Here is a 7,492-nt window from a genome sequence, read left to right as displayed (position 1 = left end):
CCAGGGGTGAGAGAGGCACTGTGATGAACAACCCTGCAGAACCACACTGTTGGGAAATGCTCAAAGGGAGCGGTAGTTGCTGCCAAAATCTACGACAAGATTTGCCCTTTTTTCTTTTACCTTACAGACTTGTAGCTCCTTCCATGTGTTAAGAGACTGAAGAAAAGAAAGACGGGATGTCTCACAGGCCCTCTTTCAACCCTGCTTACTTTCCTGTCTCACACGTGGAACTCAAGTCTGAGAGGAATGTTGCTCCTTGCTCCTACAGCTAACTCATGCCCTCTGAGTGACCCCACTCTTTCCAGAAGGGCAAATTGATTAGGTTTTCAGAATAATGTGACCCACTTTTAGAGAATCTCTTCCCTGTTGTGAGATCTATAGAAGCGGACACTTACTTTCAGCACTGGAATAAAAACTTTATTCTGCTCTCTTTAACCAGGGTTCCCATAATAATTTTGATAACCATATATTGGTCCAGAAAGTTAATCCACCTTCTAGTTAACTGTTTCCTTTTTGTTAGAAACTTGACTGGTCTGATTTTTTTCCTTCAAAATAAAGTTTGTGAACGAAGATGTCCCTGGAGTTCTGTGTTTAACATTATTTTCTCATGCTGCATTATCAGAGTTGGGATAACTGGATCCAATAAGAACCACAAGAGCATTCATGGTACATACAACTAAACTGATTTCTAGAAGGACTCGTACATGCTAGAAGAAATGGGATGTGATTAATGTTTATTTTGACGATATTTCCCAAAGACCAAGCACAGTTCAAGCCCTGCTCTTAGCCATGAGTGCTCCAACCATGGGGACCCTGATGGAGGTACACAAATGGAGAACACAGCCACTGGCTGAGATATTGGCCCCAACCTCTGTGTAGCACTCAGATGAGCTATGGTGAAACCTGATGGAGAGGTCCGTGACCCCATGTCCAGGTCTAGGTCTTATATCTTACCGTCATAATGGGGGGAAAGCCAGAGCTGCTCAGTGAAAGGCAGAAAGTGGGTTCCTGAGAGCTGCTCCAGCCCTGAGGTCAGTGCACGTGTAGACCATCTACCTGACCCCTTTCCACCCTGTGTTGGTAGGTTGGGTCTAGAATTTCAGACCTGTCTGTCAGGGGAAGCCTGTCTCAAGCTTCAGTAATGGGCTCCAGCATAGCCACTGGGAGCTCCTGCCCCAAATCAGGAAGCACCTCTTACCCCGGAGTAGTATCAGACAATCCTACCTTATTACATGGGCCTGGTTCTTAGATGCTTCCCTGTGTCATCCCCATTCATCCTCTTTAGGTCTTTGTATGGCCCCATTTATGTTGGTCAGCAAAGCTTCCAACGTCCGCCAACATGGGACCCTGAAGTTTAACCCAAGGCCTCCTGATACATTAGACAAGAAGTCCCACCCAACATCCATTCCTAACTATGCTTAACTATGTGATCTAAACAATTTTACCAAATAATATAACCCAAGGAGCAGGCTAACAATGTAAAACAATTCATGAAATATGGATTCTTAAAATGGAATCCCACAAGGAGAATAAATGCTTCCTTTGCTTTCAGGTCTAGTAAAGTCCCTGATCTTGCCTCACAAACTAATTCCGCTTGGTCCCAGCCAAGCTGAGCAGGGCGTGGGGTGTGGAGAAGGTTTGGGTTCCTTGCTGAGTAGTTGCAGTCTGGGCCGACTGGTTCTGGGCCTGTCATGCCCTCAGCACTGTGACGTAGCATGTCACATACCTGACTTTCCCGGGGGAACTTGAACAGAATCAGCCTTATATCCACACACTTGCATTTCCCAACCAGGAGTAAGACTACTAAGACTTGGTACACTCTACAGTCAGGGATGAACCATGGGCAGGGGCTGTGCTGGTGGGGAAAGGGAAGGAGAAAGGGAAAAGAAAAGGAAAGGCTTCCTGAATTCAGTTTCTCCAAAGCTTTGTCAAGATTAGCAGCAGAAGAGTCAGGAGGATTCATCCAGATCCGCTCAGTGCAGAAGCCAGGATGCTTCTTTTTAAATTAAGATTAGTAGGAAAGCATCTTCATGAAGCAGACCTGATGAATTCACCTGAGGCCCTTCCCCAAATTCAGGAAGGACCCAGGCCACGCGGGCGGACATTTCTGATGGGATCGCTTTGACGAAAATGATCCCAAGGTCTCTGGGCACTGTCTCTAGTCCACATTAGCCCCCACTCCCTCCCCTGCATCCAAACCAGCCAAGCAGCCAGGGAGGGTTTGGGGAAGAATCAGGTGCTAATTGCTTCCACCCTCTAGGGAGCTGGTTACCTGCTCCCCGTTCACCTTGGGGTGTGGGCTTTGCCTTCTTGGGGACCCCTGACCCGGGGCTGTATGAAGGAAGCTTCCAGTTTTCCTTGTGTTTTAGTTTATCTTCTAAGGGGTGAGGAGATAAAGCTTCTAAGCTTTCCAGGAAAGCTATTGGAGAAGAAACAGTTTCTAAACTCCCTCCTTTTAGAAATATTAATATTAATGATAAACTCTCACATTTGTTGAACCCGTAGCATGTACCTGCACTGTTCTCAGTTCCATATAGCTATGAAATCCCTTGATTTCCGTCGGAAGTGTTGGCGGCAGAGGCCCAGCCCACCCACGGTGGAAGGCGCTGTGAGCAGGAGGCAGGGCCTCTGTGCCAGTCTGACTCAGGGCAGCAATGTAGGCAGGATGGGCAAAGGGGACCCGCAGGGGGCTGCTTTTATCTCTGCCTACAGCAGATATGATGCGGCAGCCTAGGGTGCCTGATACTCAGGTCATGTTAGTTCCAATTCCCTGGGCCACTTCCTGGGTGCCCAATGGGGATGTTGACATAGGCTGGTGTGCTGGGCATTTCCCTGGCTATGCCACTGCGGGTTGTCTGAGGTGTCACTGAGAATACCTAATGACCCTGGACACACACCTAGAGCACTCAACCTCGGGTGGATACAATCATCCTTGAGACCGTCATTCATCTAAAATGTGTATTAAGCACCCACTGTGTGCCAGGCACAGCAGTGAACTAACAGCCCCCATCCTTATTTGAGCACTTCATCACTTTCTGGCCCCATAAGAGGTTCCAAGCTCACCTTGAAGTTTCCCTCCCCAGCCTTGGAATCAACCATTTCTTCAAGGAGCCCTGATTTGTTTGGCTGGAGAATGGTGTTTGGAAACAAAAACCTGGATGCTTGGGGTTCTCGTTGCCCCTACCATGTCATTGCTTGTGAGCTCTCCTGGCTTGTCACAAGAGCTCAGGAGCCAACCTGAAGGAGGTCCTAAAAACCAAAGCTAGCACGATTTGAGCAAAAAAATAAGTAATGTATCACTGGACTATAACTTATAAGGAAAAAAATCCATAAGCCCACACTGATATAAATAAATAAATGAATGAATGAATAGATGAAGGGGAAAGGACAGCTCTTCCTTCCAGAAGAATTCCTATTGATAAATGTAGATGGAAAGAGGGAAATAGAAAATCACCATTAGGCACTCTTCTTGGCAGTAATGGTCACAGACAGGATCCACCAATGGATGCTAAAAGTTTGAGAAGATGCAGGATATTTGCATAGTCTCAAAGCGTATCCCCCGAGATACTTACCAATGGCAAAATGAAAAACAGTAAGTTTCCAATGGACAGTCCCTGTAGACACCGTCTTAACCAAGTGATCAAGGTTAACATCACCGGTAACAGCCCCACAGAAGGGTGCACGAGAGCAAGGACCGCTGTGGTGTTCTTGCCCCAGATCCATAACTTCCTTCTAATCGTGGGAAAATATCAGACAAACTCAAATGATAGGACATTCCACAAAACAGCCAAGCAGTACTCTTCAAAGTGCCAAGGGATGAGCGACAAGGAAAGGGGGGAACTGTCACAGACTGGAGGAGGAGAAGGTGAAACAAACACCAAATGCAGTGCTGGCTCCAGGCACAGAAGAGACGCAAGTAAAAAAGCTGGAGTAAGTCTGATAAGGTCTTTAGTTTAGTTAATAGTATTGCACGAATGTTAATTTCTTGGTTTTGATCATTATACTATGATTACGTAAGATATTAACATTAGTAGAAGCTGGATGAGGGGGGTACTATTTTTGCAACCTTTCTGTAAATCTAAAACTAGTACACATAAAAAGTTAAAAAAAAAAGAGGGAAGAAATAAGAACTAAATAAACTCAGCACCTCTTCTGCCTTTAGGGATCCTTGTTAGTTGTGTATCCTTGGGCAGGACACTTAGCGGTGCCTCTCCGTCTCAACTGGAAAGCAGGGCTACCAGTGGCATCTAATTCAGTGGATTGTTAGGAGAATTAGGGCAGGCCTGGCACACAGTTGACACTGATGAGTTTGCTGCTGCTATTATTTAATGCCATCCTGTGGCAATGGCACTTTCCAGTGTCCTCAACCAGGGCATACCTCTCCTTGGCTGGAGTCAGGCTTCTGAGCTCCAACAGCTTAGGCAAATGTAAGTGAGTTTTCTTACCATGCAGACTTTCACACAAAAAGAACAGAGGGAGGGTTGTGCCTCCCTTCAGGGAAAGGGCACACTCTGGCATGTCCCCCACACCGTCCCCTGCCCCTAAAGTGATCTCCTGGGGGCCAAGGCTTATTACTTGGGTCTCTACGTCACCAGCGCCTCGGGAGGAAACTGACACGCGTGAGGAGTATGGAGAAATATTTTTTAATTGATTTAAATGTGGAAAGCACTCCAGTTCTAAAAACACATGGAAAAGTATGATATAATATGATCTATATGAAGATTATCTGGGTAAAAAGAAAAATATCCATAAACGGAGACTAAAAGAAAATAACACCCCACAATGTTGACCATAGTTGCACATGAGTCACCGGACCACGGGAGGTTTCATTTCCTTGTCTTTTCTATACTTTTTTTCACTTTTCTTTAGTGAAGATGTATGATCATGACAGTGAAAGGATCATAAAGAAGAGTTTCTCTAAGATCCTGCCCCAGGGTGATTTCCTAGGGGCACCATGGTGGTTGAGCAAAGTATAGTGAACCTAAAAGAACTGAATGAGTCTCCTGGAGGATCCCAGCAGGGGAGTGGTGCAGAGAGAAAGTGCATCTATAAGAGGCCTCAGCGGAGGGGACAGGGTCAGTGGAGAGAAGAGAGCAGAGTGTGCTGCCTGCTGGGCTGGAGACATGGGCCTTGCCTCAGGAGACATCCAGGGCGCTGGGGGCATGGAGGCTGCGGGACACCAGGAGAGAGAGGGAAAGGATAGCTGGGTGTAAATGCCACCCAGGAGTGGCTCTCAGCAGAGCGTTGTGCACCTCATGGGAAATAGTCTCTCTTTGAAACCTTTGGTTCTGCTCACTGTGTTTTATTTGTTGACATTCATTCATTTGGTGACATACACTTTTGCCAAATGATTTCTGTTGCTTTTTCCATTTCTTAAACTTCTTGCCAAAACATGGTGGCCAAGTGCATGGTCCTGTGGGCTAGGTAAACTCTAGGAGAGATGTGTAGAAGGGGTCCCTACACTGGCTCGGCTGTTGGACGAATGGGCTCTGAGGTCCTTCCCAACTCTGATTCCTTATGTGGTGGAAGCTTGAGGATCCAGCACAGGATGAAGAGGTCTGGGTTGAGGTTGGAGTCAAAAAATTGTGATGATTCTCTTGCTCTTCTTTCACAATAACGATGGTCCTTGAGCTAGGGGACCTCAGGATGCTGGCGGAAGTGCCGAAATGTTCCCCAGGCTCGGAGGCTTGAGAGTTTCCTAAGTGCCTGCTGTTGGTCTTTTCTTCCTGGAATAGGATTCCCTTTGGAAAAGCTTTCTTACTGATTTACAACATTCCTGTCTCATCCCTGGAATGCTGTTGAGTTACAGTGCAAGCCAATTAAATGCCACTTATGACCATGGAGACAACAAAGCTTCGAGGGCACATGTTGTCCGTGAATCATCCCTTTGAGGCCTCTTTGATCTTGAAAGGAGAAACAGTGTTTGGTTTTGATGTGGGTTCGCAGTGCTGTGTGATCCGCATTTCTCCCTCTACTTGGAAGGGCCGCATAAAAACGGTTTCCTGTTCTCTCCTGATCCCTGTATTATCTCGGAAGAAAGATTCAAGTGGACATGTTTTTTAAAAATGCACATGCCGGTTTTTTCCATAACGTGACTGCTTAGGATTTTCACGCTCCCAAGTTAGAGGATTCTTCCTTAGATTCTGACTCTGAACCAGGTTTATGTGGTCTAGAGTGCTCCGGACCGAGGTTAAGCCCTGGTTCCATGACGTGCAGAACTTCCATCAACCAGCTTGGTTATTGGTACCAGTTATTGACAATAGCTCTCTGTCCATCTGCAGGTTTACGGCCAAAACCTTTATCCAGGTGTTCCGATCTTCCTGAACTAGTCATTGTCTGCTTTTCAACTTTGACCCCTAATGCCTTCCAAAGAACACTGAGCTAGACTGTCCCACATCCACCACCTCTGAGTATAGCGTGGCATTCCCTGAGCCACTGCTTCATTTACTCGTTCATTAGTCAGCAAATACTCGTCCTGTCCAGTGCCTCTTGCCGCTATGGACAAGACCTTCAGGGTACTGGATTTCAAGGCACTTACATTTCTAACTCTTTTTTTTTTTTTTTTAACTCAGTGTCTAAATTATCTCTGAGCCTGAGTGTTATTTCTTCTGAGGCCAATTCAAATTTCACCTCTTCGTCAGGTTGTTGCTGGTTCACTTCTCTTTGAATTTACGGCTGTGAATCTCTCTCAGCTCCCAGCCTCAGTCCTGCATTCCTCTGGTAGTTCACACCTTCTCTTGCCTCAAACGTCTGCCTACCAGCTGATAAGCGCATCTCTCACCTCACAGAGAAAGTGGAAGCAAGGAGAGAATAACCTACTTTTTCCACTTACAAATCTGCCACAGTACCCACGTTTGGAGAAACGCTGGCTGCTTCTATGGGAGGCTGGCGCTCCCATTCCCTCTCACCTGCTCTGGGGGTCTGCTCGGGCAGTTACTCCCCTCAACTACCGTCTCGTCTCTTTGCTCACCTTTAGAGTGATCGTGCTTGTCAATGTTAGTCTTTACTCATGGTGCGCTCACTGCCCTCCCGTGCTCTTGGACGTTAACACCCTGAAGTCGGACTGCGACACTCTACTCCACTGGAAACTTTCTGGTCAAATTCACAGTCAGCTCTCAGATCTCATCTTATCTGACCTCCGGCTGCATCTGACACAGTTTATCAATCGCTCCCTTCTTGTCCTTCTTTCCCTTTGGCTTCTTGGACACCATGCTCTCCTGATTTTCCTCCCATCTCTTTGATTGCCTTTTCTAGGGGTCTTGGCTGGTTCCTCCCCTTCACCGTGATTTCTCTATATCAGCGTGTCCTAACTCAGTTCTCTGCACTTTTCTGGTCTTGTCCAGTCCAGTGGCTGAGAGCATCACTTATATTCTGATGACGCTCAAGTTTATGTCTTTAGTCCTATCTCTGCCCCCCTGCCACATCCCCACCCCAGCTCCAGCTTCATATCTCTAAGAGCTTACTCAGCATATCCACACTCAAATACACCTCA

Source organism: Equus przewalskii, chromosome 14 (assembly GCF_037783145.1).
Source record: "Equus przewalskii isolate Varuska chromosome 14, EquPr2, whole genome shotgun sequence".
NCBI classification, from domain to species: Eukaryota; Metazoa; Chordata; class Mammalia; order Perissodactyla; family Equidae; genus Equus; species Equus przewalskii.
The sequence above is the reverse complement of the archived record's forward strand: the minus strand, read 5'-3'. Positions refer to the sequence as shown.